General features: G+C 43.0%; 1 protein-coding gene across 5 annotated transcripts in view; it reads right to left on the bottom strand.

Annotated features, from left to right (window-relative positions):
• Positions 1–17535: 17535 nt before the first annotated feature.
• Positions 17536–20784, bottom strand: part of EPHA4 (EPH receptor A4) — a 178025-nt gene continuing 174776 nt past the window's right edge. For all 5 annotated transcript variants that reach the window (XM_083868397.1, XM_083868398.1, XM_083868399.1 and 2 more), the window contains one exon: positions 17536–19816. The gene's annotated coding sequence lies outside the window, so the exon portion shown is untranslated. The remainder of the gene's footprint in view (positions 19817–20784) is intronic.

Below are 20784 nucleotides of genomic sequence, written 5' to 3'. Positions count from 1 at the left end.
CTGGACCCACCCTGGGTGAAGGCAGCTCAAACTTGTATGTAAATACAGGGCCCAGGTTTCCAGGTTTTTCCTGTGCCTGTTCTCTGCTTGCCTCAACAAGCTGGTGGACTTCACAGGTTGCTTGCTGCATACAGCTGCTATGCAGCAGCTGAAATCCTGTTTCATAGCATAAACCACCCCACCCCCCCCACCCCCCCCCCCCCAGGCTCCCCCCAAACAATCTGGGATAATGCAATAGAAAAACAAATCTGGAAGCAAATGGTTCTGCTGGATTCAAGGCTTTTTTCTTTCAACAGAAGCAGCCCAGCTGGATCCCAACTCTCAGCCTATGGACAGTGGGATCATGTTACCATTTTTCTCCTTTTCTGCTCAAAAAGGACACTGGATACACAGAATGTATCCCTGAAGCCATTATGGATACTATAAGCTGTAATGGAATACCATTCCTGCAACATCTCAAAAGGGACATGAGATACCCCTTGCTTGCCATTCTTAGGTGACCATTGTTAAATAATGTATAGACAAATGGCTGGGTTACCACACAACAGGGAAAATACCCTTTTCTCTGACTTCCAGTGTTACCTCAGTGAAATGCTCATTGACCTTTTTTATTCAGGTGCCTTTAGAAGGTGTCTGAACTCTCCTATCTAGAAAAGACTGCACCAGTGTCCTCTGGAATAGAAGCTCCCAAACTGGGGTAATACAGTCTGTAATGGACTTGTGCCTATGTTCAATATGCACCCTGCAATTTTGTGTCTTGCAGCCTCACAAGAGCACTTTGCATTGCCATCCTGGTGATTCCAGGTTGGATTTTCATTTCCCCTTCCCCATGTCAGATGGAGGTGCCAAATCTGCTTGGAGATAAAAATCAAAACCACATTCTCAGCTCATTCAGCCTTCAAAGACCAGTGTACCCCACTGTGAGGCCAAATTGGCAGGGGCTGTAGGAAAAGGCCTGGCAGGATGAGGAACACCCTGCTCATAACAATCCAGCCTCTGCCTGTTGCTGCAGCACAAAGAACAGCCCAGGAAAACCGAAGCAGCTCTCTCATTTCATGCCGTGCCTTGCTCTGTGCAATACAGAGCTGAGGAAATCATTGTTTGGGAGCCCAGCTGATAGCACACAGATTAATCACATGGGTGTGCAAGAAAATAAATAGGTGCATAAATACTTCAGCTATGCTGTGCATTTCCCAATGCGGACTTCCCTCACTTTAATGCTGACAAGCTTCTGATTTTTTTATTTTTAATTATGAACTGAAATCCCTTTTGCTAACAGTTATAAATATAACAAACAGTCTGCTGTTTGACTTCAAATTCCATATCACTCATGCAAGTTGTAACTTTAGTCAGCTTAGTATCTCTGAAATGAAATATTTGCCGGCAGGAAAATGAAAGGTTATCTCATATTAAATAAACACATAGTGATATGACTTGTTAGTGAAAATTCCAGCCAGATGACTAGTGTTAATCTTGTAATACCATTAAACAAATTTACAGTCAGGAAGAGTTTCTCAGCCTATTCCAAACAGTAAAAATGCAGAAGGAAAGATATCCTTGCCCTTAAAGAACAGGTTTGTGGTCCTGAAGACCTGACTTCTGTTCCTGACTTTGTCACATACTGTCTGGATGACCTTTAATAAAATAACTACCTCTCAGTGACCCTCAATTCCTACTTTGTAAACTGGGAATAGTGAAACATTCCCTCTTTTCTAAATAGATGAGAGTTTCTTTGGTAGGCCATAACTGACATGTTAAATAACACAAGGGGAGCCTCAAAGAAAGACTGAGATCTTCACACGTCTTATCAGAACTAACCTATAAAAATAGCAAGAAAATTATCACTTTTTCCATCTGGGGTGGAGGGGCTGTTAATTGTGGAAATTAGTGACCCTTTTCTCATTTGATGCACTCCCAAATGTCAGTGTCTCAGACAGACTGATCCCTTCAGCTGCTGTGGTGTTTGCTTCTGCCCTGCTCTGAGAACCAGCCTTCCTTCTCTTTTCCCTGCCCTCCCCTCAGGTCCGTCACCTCTGTCTCCTTCACTCTATTCTCAAGATTGTCAAGGCTACAAGAGGTTCCCATTTGAGCACCTCTGACACGCTCGAGTCATGAAAAGAGGATGTCTGCCTTCTGCAGAGAAGCAGATAATCTATCATTTTTCTTAGGACAGCAGTTTCATAAGAACTTGCTTTAACACACCTTGTCAGCTACTGGGATCAACAAATCTGTGTGAGGGAAATTCTGTTACCAAAAATATCTCAGAAAATCTGACTGGCATCCTTTTTTTTTTTTTTTTTTTTTTTTATTTAAGGGGGAGGAACAGAAAACCTAGCCAAACCCTTTGCTTACTTGACAGACATGCTGAAGGAAAGAAAAAATGTCTCCAAAAATGAAGTTCTGTTGAAAGGCAGTACAACACCTCACAGCTCCAGCAAGTGGCAATAGGCAGTGTGCAGGAAAACAAGCTTGTCTTGAATTCATGAATTGACAAGCTGGTTTCTTACAATAATTATGAATCATCATAAACTTTAAACTTCCAACTCATTATACGTTATTAACTGCTTATTCAGCTCTTCTCTTTCTTGTCTTTTGTCTCTTGGAAGAAATGGGAAGATGTTTCAGGGTTCCCTTGGAATCTCTGTCTCATGGTTGATTACTCCAGTGCTATTCCCAGGAGCATTTAGTTACCATCTCAAACAGGGCTATTACTCTAATTTAGAAGAGTATTAACAATTCTTTTAATCTGTCTATGCTGAAAAAAAAATGTGTCCAGATAGCAACTGCACAAACTGATAAGGAAGTTTTTATAGCAGAAATATGCTTTCATATCTATTCTTCTATTCTGAGCTTTTGAGGGCAGGGCAAACCATGGCTTTGTTATAGTCTTAAAATAGGAAATATAATATTTACTAAGCAAAGGTAAGCCTTCCTGGGACTACATACTGTTAATCATCAAACCTCACCCTTATTCCAGAGAACCAACGTCACAGAGGAGTTTAGGTTCTGTTTTAGTCACAGCAAGGCATGATCAGGGTCAGGAGCCCTCCCAGGGCCTCAGCAGCATCCATGATCTAAGCACCACCTAAGTCAGTAAAGTGTACAAACACAAGTAAACAAAAGCTGTTCTTTTTACTACAAGTGAATGTATTTTCTTTAGAGGATAACTACTTATAAACTGAAGGTTAGAGAATAACTACTTACAGGCTGAAGTTAGAGTCTATAATTTTTGTATTTTAAAAAAACTTGTCACAACAGGTATGCTCACAAAAATTTATTTCTTGCCAGTGAAGTCAAGCAAGTAAAGAAATATTTTCCCGTAATTTCAGAGAAGACAAGCTAGTCCTAAGACCCAGATATTACATAAGTTTACAGCATCTAACTCCAAAAGGATTGAAATTTGAGTGAGGTTCCTAAAAAACATAGAGGCACCCAACAGAAAGGGCTCACAGATCTCAAGGGATATGTTTCTCATGAGAGAAACCAGGCAGGTTATTTCACTACCAATATTGCCTTGTAAAGTTTCAATAGCATTAATTGTTCTTGGTGCAAACCTGGTTGGAAGACCCTTGGAAAAACCTGGAAAGAAGTTCATAAGCTTGATTTCTTTGTATCCTGATTAAAAGAGTATAACTCTTGCAAAGTGCCTATTTTTAAAAAGTTATAAAATCTAATTACAAGCATTTATCCTGTTCTGTTAAAATGAGCAGCAGCATAAAGGGCTCAAACAAGAAACAAAATTAAAAACCACCGCAAAACCTCTTTAATTCCTGAAGGCCATTTTGCAAAGTAGCACACGAAAATGTAAAAAAGATTTTGGAGTAGAAAATAAAAAAAATTAAATTACAATTGGGGCAATGTTGTCTGGGCCAATGGCATGAGCATGGCCACCTACCTAGAGATCAAGGAATGAAAAGGTGTTTTAAAGGCCCCATGACAGGTAATTTCTATTACATCAAGATGAAGATCAGTCTGTTTCATATTGTATCCATTAGTCTGTTCAAATAGTCCATAACAGCAGAAACATTAGCTTCAAGAAAGTGTTACTTGTCTAAAAGTGTTAACACAATTAGTCAAACACTTTCATTTCAAACCCTGTAAGTATTTATCTGAACCTAAATATATCCCTGAGACAAGCTAGCTCCAGTGGCAATGGCATGGGAAAGACAGGTGAAACAGAGAGGACACGAAGCTCCTTTATCTCACTATCAGCATGTGCTTCAGCTGGATCATGTCACAGCTTTGCCCACCTGTACCAACACTCCTGTAAGTGATTCCTAAAAGTCCTCATGTGTCATAGCTTCTTGTTTCTTTTAAATGCAGATGTGAACTCATGGAAGGGCTGCACATTTCTGAACCTAACTCAGGGAACATCTAACTTGCCTATTCAGTGATTTCAGTGCTTTTATTCTTTTCTTTAACAGCCTTTATTTTGTGTGTATTTTTTTTTTAATTTAAACAACACGGGTTTTTTTCCACACTCTGTTAAAAGAGGAAGGGGGAAAAGAGCTAATTATATCTGAACTGAAGTGTAACCATGGCCCTATTAAATAGGTAGCAGTTATGGGCTATTGATCGCAGTTCACAGGAAAAGCTTGTCATGTAGTGTCAAGAGGTTAATGTAATTACAAGAGTGGGCAGCAGGATCAGCTGTGTCCTCCAATAGGCGAATAACTAAAAGCTGCTTTAGAGACACATAATGTTGTCAAAGCATAAATAATTCATCCCAGCATTTGAGAAGAAATTACTGCTCTGTTCCAGCATATTATTCAGCCATTAAAATCCTGCCCTTGTAAAGTCTTTTGATGTAGTCATATTTTCAGTTCTAAGAGCAGTTTTGGAGCATTCAGCTTTTATTAAGCCTTATATTGTGCAGTTTTCAAAGTAGTAAAAAGGATATGAAATAGACTTACAATTTGTTTAATAACTGCGTTGCGATTCAGATAAGAGGGAGAGAGCTGTGTGGATTTATGGAGTGCCTGTGCAGCACGAAGAGGACACTGTGGTGTGATGTGATGGAATTTTTAACTCCCCTAAGCTGGACAGAATTAAAGGGGCTTCAGCTGTTTACCAGCATTGATAGCTGCAGCAGCATTCCAGAATTTGGTGACCCATTTCTCAAGAGCCAGCTAAGCAGCAGCCATGAGAAGGATCCTTGTGCCAGGCTATTCTTGACTCCAGCTCTTTGCATGTCCTAATTAAAGTCATGTCAATTTGATGTTAAATGGCTCCTAGTCTACATCTGCATCCTGAAATTTTTGTTGGATTCAAGTTGCCCACGTTTGCTGTCAGGGATATGGTGCTGATCTATGCTGAATTACAAGACTATCCTATGTCATGGCTTCTCCACCAGGTTCTAGGCAGCCCCAAGCACAGGGAGAGGCTGGTGGAACAGCGGAAGAGACAGAGGAAGGACAAGGGGTCACAAGGGCCTGTGCTCTCCTCAACTCTCCTGTCCTCATACAAAGTTAATGTGATGCTTGGGCAGTTCAGGCAAACCCCACAAAGTGCCCTTCACAACAACTCTCTAATGAAATTCCTAGATAGAATTTGCAAGTAGAACACCTTTGAGGTCTCAGCCCATCTATTAACAAACTTCAGGTTGCTGTGACCATGCAACATAAAGAGAAAAAGCCTGTCAAATCTGAATATATAATTCTGATCTCTCTTATTATTTTTTATTTTCATGTTCAAAGAGAAAATACAATTCCTTGTTTGAGAACAGACTAAACAACTAAGAGCTTTAAGGAAAAGGAATGTGGCTTAGCAGAGAATACAGGCCATCATTCCAAGCTGACCAAAAGGAAAGTTGCCCTTTCCACACCCTCAAGCTAGCTCTCCCCACCATAATTATTTATCCTGCTCTCCTGCTAGATACTCTTCCTATTCTTCCCCTGCCCACAAAGGTGTCTAGTGCTGGAAAGCCACAGCTGGAGGCATGAGCCTTACCCTCACCTCTGCAAGAATGCTGCCAATATCAGGAAGTCTATAGTGAGCTCTCAGATAATGATGGCTGTGCACCACTGTTCACTTCTCATCAAACACAACAGCAGCCTGTATTTGGTAAACAATTACAGAAAAAAATCATGGCATGAAATATTGCAGCTCTCAGACACTGCAGGGATTGGCAGCAATCTGACCAAGAAAGGAATTGAAAATCTAGTTACAAAGTCTGTACAGGAACAAAGGGAAAATAAAACAGAAACTAAAGGTAATGCTGAGAGGACACAACTGAGTGGAGAGAAAGCTGAGAAATAGTTTCAGGGGAAAGGTTCACCAGAAAAGGGAAAAGTACAAAGAAAACGCCAAGAGGACAAAAAACCTATCTCTGTCCTTATGAAAAGCCCTTGAAACACCACATATCTGACACAGCAGATGCTACTCAGGCTTATTTTCAGCACATAAAAACCAGGTGAATTCCTGCCAAAAACTTATATTCTAATTTTAAATATACTTTTGAACAGAGCATCCCCAAACAGTAGATATTTTGTCAATGCCACCTTAAGAGACCATGGACAAAGGGGAGTTCACTTTTATCCAATCATTCCCTTCAACAACAGAAAACGAAACAAATTTTCAGGAAAAAATATTCAGATCAAGCAAGTTACTCCTTCCCAGGACTGTCCTCATCTTTGAGCCATGGATACAGTGCTTTTCTGTGCCTGTTCCCCTGTGCAGTCGTGTGCAGATGTGTGCTGGGCTCTGGGGGGAGTTTGTCTTGGCTTTGTGTGGATCTGTACGGTGTTGACAGTGGGATTTTGATGTTCCTTGCACTGTTTCAGTCAGAGCCTGAGGAGCAGAGCCAAGTTTATCCCTAAGGGAAGTTGAATTTAGTATCTTAAATTCAGCATACATGAGTAAGGTAATTAGAAATGTGTCAATATTCTGCATACACAGGTTGCAACTCCACATAGTTAATTAGGAGGCTGAGCTGGAAAGTGCCAAACCAAGTCTGAATAGCAACCTAAAAGCAGCTTTCCGACGGTTCAATAGTTACAAGGCATGGGAAAAAACTCCACAAAATATGCAAAATAGGAGATTTATGCTGATTTTCTGCCTCTTAGGGTTTGTGTGGCCTGTGGCACCTCTGAATTCTCAGCAGTAGAGCATAGGGACAGCCAAAGGCCAATCCCATGTTGACTCCATCAGGTCAAGGACTGTACTTTTTGTCCTTCCTGTCATTAAATCTCATTATCCCCCATCACCTGGCCTGGTGTACACTTTACAGTAGTGTTCATATTCCTTGAATTTACACTCTGATAAGCCAGGATCAACACCAGTTTCCCAGGCACACCACGCAGTGCAAATGAGATCTGTGCATGGGCTCCTGTGTCTGTGAGCAGGAGCTCAGCTGTCTGCCCTGGCCGTGTGAAAATACAGCATTCATTGCTGGAGCTTGGACACAGACCCAAACTCTTCTCAGGAAACAAGCCAAAAGCTGAAGTTTTCACCTGGCTTGGATTTGAAAATTTTGCAGTTCAGCAGTTTTGAATAGTAGCTGTGAAAAAACACCAACTACTAAGATTAGACAAAGGCTTGTTTGGGAGGTTTTTTGACAAATTTTCCAGAGAGCTAGTTCCACATTTCTGGTTCCTAAAGCAGTCTGACCCCCACTCCTCCCCCAGGGAAGAGCTGGCTGAGCCCAGTTCTTTTGCTGTTAAGAGATTCACTGGGTAACTGAATAAAATAACACACAGGTTACAATCTTTCTTCTTTTGAAGACAGTGATAAAACTCCCAGTGGGGCCGGGATTTAACTTGAGGATTACAGCTGCTGTGAATCAATCCTCTACCAGCTTTAGAGGAGTTGGACCAATTAACACCAGCCAAGGGCTTAGTCCTTTCATTCTACCCAGAAGGCAATAATATCCATTATTGTTTTCCCCAGCCAGGACTCTCTCATTCTTTTTCATCACTATTTCCCCTCTATCTCCCACCTTTTCTCATTTCCCAGTTCTGACACTTGACTTGCAGAGCCCTCTGAACCCTTAAAAATATTTGTTCTCTAAAAAGCAACAGAAAGAAAAATGTTTGGATTTTTGCTTCGTCAGGAATCTGCTTTACTTCTGTCCAATTAAAACAAATATAAAAAATAATCTCCTCATCTTCAGCGAGGAAGGATCTGGGGCTTTTAAAATATACAAATCAAGTGAAATAACAGCACAGACTGCCAGCCCCAGATCAGATGTGCATGGAGGGACATATGCAATGCATTACAAACATGCTCTCCTCAGGGCACACCCAGGGATGTCTTGGGCCCATTGTCTGTGTTCTGTACTCCTCAACACACAATAAACTTTATGTTTTTAGATTATCTTTCCTTTTGACACTTAGTAAACACAGATATATGATTTTAATTCATCTGAGAAAAATGAATACCGTTACTTTGTGTCTCCATTTTTCATTGTGACAACTCCAAAAATAAGCAAATTCTCCACTTTGAAAAAATTTGTAACATGGTTTTATCCATGTTTTTGTGTTAGAAGTTTTTCCTCTGCCTTTTTTCTCCTCCTCTTTTTTGGCCTCCCTTTTGTTTCTCAGCCTGGCTCCAGCTCTGCCCCGGCTGCCTCCTACTTTCAGACCAACTTTTCATAGCCTGGAGACCAGACTGAAGCAGAGACAACCTCCTCACTCATCAGGACTGCTCAGATTTATACCTGCTTACAATGCTGGGACTGAACTAAAGTGCTGTAAGACAAACTGCACTAACTCTGTGCTATTTCATGCCAGGAAAACTCCAGCTGACTTCTTAAGCCATCTTTAATGCTGCTTTGCACTCCTAAAAATCCAAGCCTTAGAATATAAACAGGGTTTTTCAGTTTTGCGTGTTTTTCTTTTAAATCACAGTTTCTCACTGAGAAAGTTTGATTGATTCAGGGAACATAAACAAAAAAATTCTATGGAACTCAGTTGATCAGTCACACACTGAATTTCAAATAGCAATGAATCAAAGAGGACAGTTCATGAGCTGAATGCTTGGCTGCGCTCTTCAGCAAATCCATTAAAACAATACCATTTAGTTTACAAAAATGATACATAAACAAAAAGAGCAGCAGCATCAATATCAGATATCATCTCCAAATGAGCACACAGCTGAAAGGCAGCTGCTTTAGCTGGGTTCCACCTCAGCCAAAACCCCAGGACACAACACTGATGCCAAAGAGGAGAGAAAAAGCTGCAAAATGAAACAAATGGAGCAAGGCAGCTCCAATCCCACCAGTCTGATATTGCCTTTGGTGAATACTGCACTGCAAGTCACTGCATCTACAGGACGAATGCAGTTCATGCAGTTACCTATCAGAGAGGCACAGGGGATTTTCTGCACAGATTCAGACTTTACAATGAACACAATTTGTTCCCAACTAAGACCTTCAGTTGCTCAATTTAAGATTCCATATGCTGTTCCTGCTGGTAATGAGATATTAAAGATTACGAGATAAACCAACATGGCATTCTGATCCAAAAAGGTAAGCTTATAAGTCCATGGAAATCCCTTTTTAATACATGCAGAAAGGACTTAGCATTAGTACAAGTTTGTTCAACAATCAATAAAATTAGACCCAATAAGGAAAAGGATGAATGAACAAAAACATTTCCATTCCAGCAAGAAAATAAGAGTTAGAATTACAAAAATCATCTGGTGACTTTTCTCATGCTGGGGAGCTGTTTGGGTTATGTGAACACTTGGAACTGCCTGGGCAGCCCTGTGTGTGTTGACAATACCTCATAACGCTCCTCAGTCACACAGGGGGGCAAATTCCTCCTCAGGACATGAACCACACACAGCAGAATGTGCCTGGTGTTTGACAAATGCTTTGTTAGAGAGCAAAGGGAGGAAGCATTCCAGTGCCCAGCAGCACATTGTCTTTATTTCCTCAGTAATTTAAGGAGAGCTGCTTTCCATTTTCTTCCTGAAATGTATCTGTATCTGCAGTGGACGCTGCAGTGATGCCCTGTGCTCATGTCATCCTGACATGTACAAGCCTTTCCAGTCCTGAGACTGCTGTGGCGGGGCCAGCCAGGAAATCACAATGGGTCCAGGTCTTGGGAAAAGGGAAACTCCTCACCAGCAGAGATTCAAGAGTGAGGGATGAGAGAGGTTTAATGATAGAAAAGAGCAGGGGACATAAAAAGCCAGACATAAATGGGAGCTGAAGAACAGGAAACATGATTAATTTGGGATGAATGTAGCAAGGAAGGAATCAGAAAACCAATAAACCGGGACATCATCAGGCAAAGCTTGACTTGAAGTTGTCTGCATCACAAGTGCATGGAGGGACTGGGGACCCAAGCACAGGTGAAGAAACTCAGTTTTGGCACTGCTGGTAACAGTGTGGGGAGCAATTAACAGTTAATGTAATGAAAACATGCAGGTTTCTGGAGAGAGGAGAATGTCAGGTAAAACCTGCCAAGGGCATCTACCGACTCTGGTGACAGCCCAGCCCAGGCCTTGGCTTTGTCTCTTGCTCTATCTGGTTTCTTTGATCAAGGCAACACAAACCAGAGCTCAGGCTCAGAACTGGCTCCGTGTGCTTTTAGAACACAAACATCCTGCTCAGCTTTTCTTCCTCCACTGTGAGTAACAAAAGCTTATTTCAGTTGGCTCGGGGTTTGACAACAATTAACTTTGGAAGGAGGGAATGGAGACCATGTAATTTTTCAACAAACTGCAAAACTGTGAGCCAAGAAAAAATTTGCCCCCACTTTCATTTAAAACACAAGTACAGACCCTGTATAATTTTGCAGGTGTTTCTGATTTAAACCACACTTGTTTGTTGTTTGCTGCTTTCCCCAAGCAAATGCCAACTAAAGGCTTGCTGTGATACAAAACACACCTGCCACAAAAGCACCCCACCAACAGTTCCCAACATCTGAGCCCAGGAACATCATCTGTTGGGATGGCCCAGGACACACAGGACTCAGGGGCATTCCTGGCTGAGCCTGGGAGCAGAGTGTGGCCAGCAAGGACTTGAGCCATTTCATCTATTAATTCACATGGGAACAGCATTTGCATGTCCTGATACCACAACAGCTCCCAGACCTGCTACCCAGCCCAAGGAGGGGAAAATGGCCCTTTATCCTCAGGGAACTGGCCCCTTGTGAGTTCTTTCTCCCCTTCCAAGCAGCTGCTGGCTGGGGAACCAAGAGCAGGGGAGTAGGGTAATTGTGGCTTGCAATTAAATGATGCCCAGCAGCTGTGATACACCTTGGATAATTTCCACAGCTGGCAAAGGCTAGATACATTGACCACTGCTGATTTTTTACACCTTGAAAAGGGCATGTTGAAGACAACCTGTTGTATTTTCCACAAATGGAAGCAAAAATAATGCAGCTGGAAGTCAGGTTAGCAAAAAGATACAATGTCAGCAGTGTATTTGTCTTTTTCCTTAACCTGTTCCTTTCCTTTACCTATTCTCAGGTAAAAAGTGCCCCCAGAGAAAGCAGTTTACCAACTGAGTTTCTTTCATTTTAATATATCAACACTCTCACCCCAGCTCTCAAGCCAAGCTCAGGAACAGATTGATGTGGCTTATTTATGATAGGAAGATATTATTTTTTTTTTTTAATTAAAATACTCCCAAGGAATTTTTTTTTACTGTTATTGGAAAAACAAGGTTGACCCGGGAATAGATCTGTGCTTTACAGGGAAGCTGATTTCTTCTAGGGACTCTGATTGTGTGTGCTTAAAATTCTCAGGTTCAGAAGCATTTTTTAAAAAGTTCTCAATCAACCCATAAGAGCCTTGGTCCCAACTCATCAGCAGACGTGTCTGAAAGCTGAGGGTGATGACTGAGCCCTGTTCAATGAGGGCTTGTACCTTTATTTGGATCTGAGTCACCTTCTGACAGGTTGCTCTCTATCATACCAAAGGCATTCCTATATATTATGCACATTTGTTGCCAGCTGGAGTTGTCTGACTGTGTTGAAAATAAAAGAATAATGGCATTAATGATTTGCCCTAGAACACATTGCTGGGGAACTCATACTTCAGGACTTGACAGGTTCATTTTCAGTTGTGCGAGTAAAAGTAGCTGTCAGTAAGGTAAAATACCTGGAAAACCCTGACATTGGTGTTACAAAGCCTGCCTGAATTGTGTCCTGAGGGCAGCCCTGGGACAGGTAAGCCCCATGCACAGTGAGCTCACAGCCCCATTCCCCAGGGCACACCCTGCCTGCTCAGCGTGTCAGGGCAGTGTCCCTCAGCAGGGCAGCTCTGTCACAGGGGAGCTGAGGAGCAGTGCTCAGAGCTGCCCCACCACAGCCAGCCACAGCAGAGCTCTTCTCATGCACATGGGTGTGTAAAAGGCAACCTCACTCACACACAGACACAGGTAGGTTTTGTGCTGTTTTGTTGGGATGAAAGGAGCCTCTTCTTGAAACCTCCTTTGCTAGATGCTAGTAGGCATCTCCCAGGAGCTTTTAAGTGAGAAAAACTCAAACTTTTTTCAAAAGATCCATAAACCTATGCCTTCCACCATTTAACTTGTTACTAAGCAAGAGGAAAAACCCACCCATAATTCCAGTAGAGCTCTTGCACATCCACCTCTATATTTGGCTTATAACACAGTACTGTTGAAGTCAAACACAGGTTTAACACATCACTTACAAGTTATTCCAAGAATTGAAACACTTTTGTGGACTTCCTCGGGTTTCAGAAAAGCTCCTTCATAGAAATGCCACAGTCAATCAATTAAGAAAGCCAAAAGTAATCAGTCACCCACGGTTGATTGGATTTAGTACTTGGTGAATGCTTTTTTGTTCTTGGATCAACTACACCCACTTTCAAAGCTGATTAAAATTTGTTGATGATCTCTTCCACCTGTTCAGGGTGATAAACTGGCTCCAAAACTAATAATTTCCAAAACTCTACTTAAGTCAAAAGTAGCTCCTAACAGGGTGCAGCCTGATCTGAAGACAAAAGCAGGTGAGATGTGAAGCGGCATATGTGGAAGTTTACAGACATGACTTTTTGAATCCATGCTAAAGAGAGCAGTGTCTCTGGGCATGGGAAAAGTGGAGTTGCTGCCTGCAAATGCTCAGCAGCTGCCACTGCTTGGGCTCTTCCCTCTGCCTTCCCCAGAGCCCCCTGCAAGTGCACAGTGTGGGACAGTCTCAGAGTGGGTGAATCTCCAAAACTTGAAACAACACTGCCCTGCTGGTGCTACTGAAAACACAACAGACAGCTTATTCAGGGCTTCTAAGGCTCTGAATCCTGCCTCTGCCATCCCCAAGACTCCAGCAGGCACATAGATGTCCTGCCTCTTCAGCAGCCACATTGGAACACTGAGAGAGTCTGCAAAAATGACAAAAACGGTCTCCAAGGATGTCATGTTGCAATCCAAACCATTTGGGCAAATAAAACCCATCTGCCATCGTAACATGAACCTGAAAACAGAAGCTGACAAAGCCAGGAGTTGCAGGACTCCACGGAAACCCTCCTGTCTGTTGTTGGATACCATTATTTTGTATTGTTCAACAAGCACTTCAAATATTTGTATGAGTAATGGCCACAAAAAAAAAAATCAACAGACAAAAAGACCAACCTAAATGTGCTATCACTGCTTGAGCCACTGCCAAACCGCACTTTAAAATATATTTGCTGGTGAAATATACAAACAAAATTACCTAAGTTTCATGTGGCACATAGATAAGGATTAGATCTTTAAGCTGATGCAAGTCAGGGCACTCCCAGTGAAATCAGTTCATACCACCTGCAGGCTCAGATCAACTTATTTATCCTTATTTCCTTAATTGTCAGTGTCACCTTTCCTAGGCTATTCATTTATGCTGCTTCAATCAACCCAGCAGCCTATTTAATAGTGGAAGAATATTGACATTCAATTTTAACCTATTTTTTTAGAAGCATTTTTTTCAAACAGAATTTTAACAATTTTCAAAAAAGGTGGAAGTAAATGGTCTTTTATACTTGTCACCCATTGTGAGCCTGCTGGCTGGGTAAGGTCTCAGACACAGGTTAATATGCTCAGCAGATGAACCAGGCACTCCCTGGGGACTCCTGTGCTGAATTATTATATGTTGACTTTGCAGGTGAATCCATTGGCACATGGCAGTGAGAGGGCACAGGCCTCCACAGGATTCTGAAAACCTGAGGCCAGAATCTTCAAAGGGCTTTTGGATTTAAACCGACTGAAAACTGCCACTTCCAATTCCTACTCCCCTCTTGCTACCTGCATTTCCAGAGCATGAAAAATTTGTCCAGCCTCAGCTGCAGGACAGCCTAAACACTGATGATGTTCCTGGGTGAAGGAGCTGATCCAGCCTTCCAGAGGGCAGGAGCTCAGGGATCATCTCCTGGGGGCCCTGACACCTTGGACCCTGCTCAGGCCTGGGCAGACCTCAGTGGCTGGTGAGGAGGAGGCAGGACAGGACATTCCTCCATCCCATCATTGTTATGGTGAGGAAGGCCTGACACCGAGCACAGAGGGCAGGAAGGAAGAAGAGCCTGCAAGAGCAGGACCTGCCTCAGGCAGCTCACTCCTAGACTGGCTCAGGGCACGGATTGCAGCAAGCTCAAGGCAGGAGAGGCACCAGGGCAGCACAGCAGGTCCTCTCACACAGCTCTCCAGCCCCTCTGACCTCACCTGGCTCCTTGCTGTGCCAGCCCTTCTGACCTCACCTGGCTTCTTGCTGTGATGGTTGGCTTCTGAGAAGTCCCTCCCCAAGGTGATTAGAGGGGAGTTTTGGTAATTCCATCAGCAGGATGCTTAGTGCAAGGCTGAAAATCCAAGTGGGAAGCAGGAGTTCATTACCCGAGCTGCTGCAGCCCTTAGCTGAGCAGCATCATTAAAAATCGGCAGTAGGCACTACCCACACCTATAAATGCTTATTGACCCTGGGGGAGGCTGGTTACCTGGTCAGAAAGGGGAGGGGAACTGGGTTCCTCATGATGGCTTTGTTCTGCTGACCAGTGGTTTTTTCATTTTAAAAATAGTCTTCAAAAAATGAAATGTCTCAAAATGCCTCAGCCCATTTAATTAATTGCAAGATTTTATAGAAGAGAGTAATGAGTAAGTTCAAGAGCATTATAAAAACAAGGATTTATATCATCTTTTGTTGGTCTGGTTAAAGGCTAGTAAGGCACAGCAGATTACTGGGATATAATTGCTCCATATACATAAATACATGTATATGTATGAAAGTAAGTTAATGTAGCATATTCCCGTGGCTACTGTCTCCATCCACCCATGGAGAATACATTTTACTAAACTGATTGGAATGAAATGCTTTAGGTTTTAATTTTACTTTTAAAAGTCTACATATTCATGTAACTTTCTTGGAGGCTCCTCTAAACAAAGAATTATGTTCAGGGCCACTGCCAGAAATAAGATATGTCAGGGGTCTGTAACCCATTCAATAGAGGATCAGTCAATGGCCCAAGGGCACTTCCCTGCAAGGGAAAGGGTAAAATAACTGAGGTCAAGGCCTCAAACCCAGCTCTAGTTTTAATCATGTTGCTGATTTAGAGCATAACGTGCCTTTTTTTTTTTGCTTTGTAATTGTCAAAAAAAAATTTGTTTTTCTTGACATGTCTATAGTGGCTCCCATGTCTGTTTTTTGCAGTACTCCATTCTCAGCTCAAGAACAGGGAGGTTCACCATCAATGAAATGCAAATATATAGGCTTTATGTGGAAATAGATTCACTTGCCTCATGTTACTGTATAAATATGTGGAAAGAATGAGGGGCAGGGAGAGAAAAAATGTCTTTCTGGCCAGGAAATTTTTCAGTAAAATCCATATACATGGAAGTATATTAAACCATTGGGTTAAAAAAGTTTCTAGAGGATAATTTCTTAGATTTGGGAGCTAAAAGGGGAAAAGAGCAGAGAATCAGCAAAAGGAGGGGAAGAATCTGTGTTTAATCCTCAATGGACATTTTGAAACAGTTGTTTCTTAAAAGAGACATAAATGTTCTTCTTTCACCTCACAATCAAGCTAAACAATTTGTGAAACATCTTTGTGCGTGTGAAATGGAATCTGTTTCTCCACTCATGACACTTTCTCTCTTAATACGTGACTGGCTGAATCCAGGCACCTCAGAAACACCAGCTGCCCTCCTCTCCCAGCTACAGAAGATGAACTTGCTTTTAAAACGCAGGGCTTTTGGGCACCAGCACCAATACTGTTCTGCTCATAGCACTGTTGTCCTCACCCATTAGTTTGGTTCAAAATTATCTTCAAATAGCTCAAAATCTTAAGGAAAATTCTACAAGAGCCACTGTTGTTTCTTTGCCTCCCATGAATGGTGCAGGTGTAATTGGGGTAGTTAAAAGCCTGTGTATCCCAAAGTGAGCAGCAGCCCTGCAGAGGTGATGGCTGAGGGCACTCACTGCACCCTTGGCACCCACAGGACACAGTCCATGTGCCCATCACACAGCAACATCCTTTACACAACATCCGTGCTCTCGGTTCCTGCCTTGGAGGCTCCTCAGGGAAACTGTCCCTCTCCATTTTCTGCTGCTCCTGACAGCTTTCCCCTTCTCCCTCTCTGGCCACGAGTGTCCAACAGGAGCCCACTGACAGTGGCAAATGGAGCCCCTGAGCAGAGCAATGCAAGTAGTAACTCAGCAGCAAGGCCACGGCTCCACAGGAGAGGTGACATGCTGGCCCAAAGGACACTCTGGTAACTGTAGGGTTTCTGCCAAGGATATCTGACCTCAGGCAAGGTCCAGGCTGGGGAGCAGGGCAGGGACACCACCCCCAGCCAATCCCAGTCATGAATATGAAAAATGATGTCCCTGTAGGTTTTTCCCAGGCACAGTGCCCATGGATAGCAGCTGGTGTCCCATAAGTATCACTGATATTGTTAAGAAGGTGAGCCTGGCTGCAGCACCCTTCCCACATCACAAAGCTCAGGACAGCAGCAAGGAACAGCAATGTGCTTTAAGGTACGTGCAGGAGCCACGCAGCTCAAATGAACTCTGGCAGTGCGTTCCTGTAAAATCTGCTGAAGAGAATAAATCGCTCTGGGGCAAACACCAGGACTGTTACCCTGAATTCTCTATCCGTATCTGTTGTGGATAAACTCTAAATTAAAAAAACATGCAATAATTAGAAATAATCCATTTCATGTTTGTACAGCAACTACTTTATTATTTTCAAATGCAAATGTTTGCATTGTTTGCTATTTTACAATTTTACAAACTAGGTATAAAAGACCATAAATAAATGACATAAGTTATGTGTACCTAAAATTCACGGAGGGAGAAAAAAATTACAAATTAAAACAAAATAGAAAAATCTATATATCTAACCCAGAGATCGTTCAAATGCACAAACCAACAAATGCTGTTAGAATTTTTCAGTATGAACTAAATTATAATATGCCTCATACATTCTAATTTTAACCACAGTCCTTGCATATTCCAACATACTTGCAGTGATACAAAAAAATAAATGCACTCTCTTTTTATTTGTCTGATTAGTATTTCAGAATTTTTCTTTTCTGGTTATGAAAAATGTCACATAAAAGAAAAATACTGCTTTTTAAGTCCTGTTTACTGGTTACTTACCAGCTTTTTTTTTTTTTTTTTTTTTTTTATTTTATACATATATATTTTTAATACATAAGATCCATCACAAAATTAGCACAGCAAGAAACCCAGACAAACATCAACCACTGGTGTGTGAGCAGGACAATTGAACACAGTCGTCGTGGGGGACAAGCTGGCGGTGGCCTGTCCCCGAGGGCAGCAGTGCGGTGGCACTCGCCTTCTTCTCACTCCAGCTCTGTCTGGAGCAGCCTGTGGGGGCCCAGCCCACGGTGGCGCAGGCTGTGGGGGCCCAGGGTGTGGTGGCCCTGGCTATGGGGGCCCAAGCCACGGTGGCACAGCCCATGGAGGGCATAGGCTGTGGGGGGCTCAGGCCAAGGGGGCACAGCCCGTGGGGGCCCAGCCCATGGTGGCACAGCCCATGGAGGGCACATCCTGTGGTGGCCCAGGCCATGGGGGGCACAGCCTGTGGGGGCCTCAGGCCGTGATGGCACAGCCTGTGGTGGCACAGCCCGTGGTGACACATCCTGTGGGGGCACAGCCCATGGGGGGCCTGGGCCATGGGGGCACATCCTGTAGTGGCCCAGGCCATGGAGACACAGCCAGCATGTCCTGCTGCCCTGCCCTGCCATGCCATGCCCAGCCTCAGCTGACAGCACAGCTCCCCTCAGCCCCCTGCCAGGCCCTGCTGCTGCTCCTCTTTCAGATCAGGCAGAATCACCAGGGAGGGTCAGTGAGGAGGGAAAAGAGGGAACAGGAGCGACCTCAGAACATCATGTCACAGCTCTGGGCACGGCTGCACCTCCACACTGCCCCACATGTGCCAGAGACAGCCCCTGTCCCATGGCAGGGAACGCCCCTGGGAGCACAGGGGGAGCACGGCCACCTGCCCCCTGCCAGGTACTCGTGGGTGCAGGCACTCAGCTCCTCTCCAGGTACCTCACGCTGCTCTGGGGTGATTTCTCCAAACAGAAAACTCTCCTAGGTAGTGTCAGTACACTGCAGCACTGCTCCCTGGGCTGTGGAAGAAAGAGTGTCTTCTACTGCACTTCAACTGCTCTTCAACTGCACAAGGAACAGGACACACTTCACAACTCTTGCTAACTGTAACATTACAGGTCTTGTTGCATTTTTTGTTCCTTATCTGTGCTGGGAACCAGGGAAGTGTTCTGATTATTATGTTGCACACAGAGCAAGGTGCTTGTGTGAATGGAAGAACTGCATATATTTGTTAGCATTCAACAAGTCTTTAAAATCCTATTTTTGCAGATAAAAAAGGCTACGTAAGAATTCAGCTCAGGATTACCAGGGGATGGAGATGCAGGTGTTGCCTCCACCACCTTGCCACTGAGAAACTGGTTGTTCTTGGTCATGAGAAGGGCACTAGTACAAATAAACACTTAACAAAATCCTATAGCACCCTTTAGATTCTGCAATCCATTATTCCAAAACTAACCTGAAATTGCCCGTTTCAGGCTGCAGAACTACTCAACAACATTAGTGTGGCAGCTAAAAAATACACTTACAGATACAGAAATTTCAACACTTTTCAATGTGTGTGTTCATTTCAGACATGAGCTATGGGCCTGGTCTGATAGGACAGGGCACTCCTGTGCTTCCAGAGGTGTTTGGGGCACATTCACAGGCAGTTCTACACACGAGGTGACCTGCACGCCAACACACGTACACAAGCACACGTACGCACCTTTCGGAGGAGATAATAATCCATTATCCATTCAAGGAAAAAAAATATATATATATCACTGCAATGGCACCTTTAGTGTAAAATGTCACTTTTGCAATGTACACAGGCAGCTCACAGGAACTGGGTTCTTTGCTGTGGCACCTGGCCTGGTGTCCATGGTAAGATGTGTAGTGCTCTGTCACCTTCATTCATCCGGGATGCAGTGGTGACAGCCAGGGGAACGAGGAGAGACAACAACAAAATATATAAATAAAACCAAAGGTAAGCAGAGAAAGCAGAAAAGGAGAAAAAACAAAATCCAGAAGTCTGTAGGGCTTTCATACAGTACGTTCCTCAAGTGACAACTGGGTTCTGAGTCTTAATGAGTTAGTTATCACTCAGTGGAGAAAAACAACGGAGTGGGTGGCCCAGAAAAAAAAAGAGAAAGTAGAAGTCACACTCTCTTCAGGGACCGAGGGCTGCTCAGCACGTGTTTTCCAGAATCAGTGCTGTGGAAGACGCAACTGTGGGTCCAGAAAGCTTCACGTCTAGTCTGTGTTCCTCCACGGTCAATGTGATCAACAGGACGGGCTACGAGGCTGTGAAAGCAAAATCCATTTCCCTGCACAAAAAGAGAACCCAAATTAGATTTATTAAACCACACGCACCAACACGAACACCCAGACCTGCCCAAATGGCACTGCTCAAAGGGTGGGAACCCTTTGCCCTCCCTGTCCTTCTTCCTTCCCTCACACTACTTCAAAGTCCCGCTTCCATGGCATACCTTATATAGATATGTCATCAACCAATCTATCTTTCTATCTATATTTACATGGGCCACCTTTTTTTTTCCCCCATCTGCTCTCTTTAAGCTAAAATCACATTCCAGTGGATGCCCCTCATTGGCCATATTTTATCACAGGAAACACAACCACCAGTGGCAGTGCTGAAAACCCAGCATCTGAGCTGCCTTCACAGTTTTCATTCTATAGGGACACAGTTTTCCATTTTGTGTGGAAAATATTGCACTGTTTTGAATTACCACTACTAGACTCCAAGACAGCAATTTTAACAAACTGGCCAGAAAATTGGGTATATTTTGGTTTTAGATAAAAAGATGATCTCAACAGAACGCAACAGATTTACAGCAAGGAAACTTCAAGTATCTCTGCACTTGAGAGGAAGAAGAATTTTTGCTGCTGAAAGTACAAATGTCAGGTCTTTAAAATGAGTAACTACTTCTTATGTTGCCTGGCAAAGTGACATTAAAACATGCTGGTTTAAGTAGATTTTTTTAAGAAATCTTAAATTTCTTGAAATGGAAAAGCTTTTATAAGTAATATTGCAGAACAGTTTATACTGAGCTGTCATGACTTGACAGGATCCAAATTTAGCATCTCATATTCAGAACAAGTTGTTCTCTGAGAGAGTTGGGAGTGAGGGAGAGTTAGTGGTTAAAATCAGCAAGTTATTGTTAAAAGTGACAAAAAGTGATGTGAGTGACAATACAGTATGTGCGATTTGTCCAACTGACTGAACTGTTTTGGATTTAGGATAAACTCAATTATTAAGAAAGTTTGACATATAAAG

This window comes from Zosterops lateralis, assembly GCF_965231275.1.
Source record: "Zosterops lateralis genome assembly, chromosome: 10".
Lineage (NCBI taxonomy): Eukaryota > Metazoa > Chordata > Aves > Passeriformes > Zosteropidae > Zosterops > Zosterops lateralis.
The sequence above is the reverse complement of the archived record's forward strand: the minus strand, read 5'-3'. Positions and strand labels throughout refer to the sequence as shown.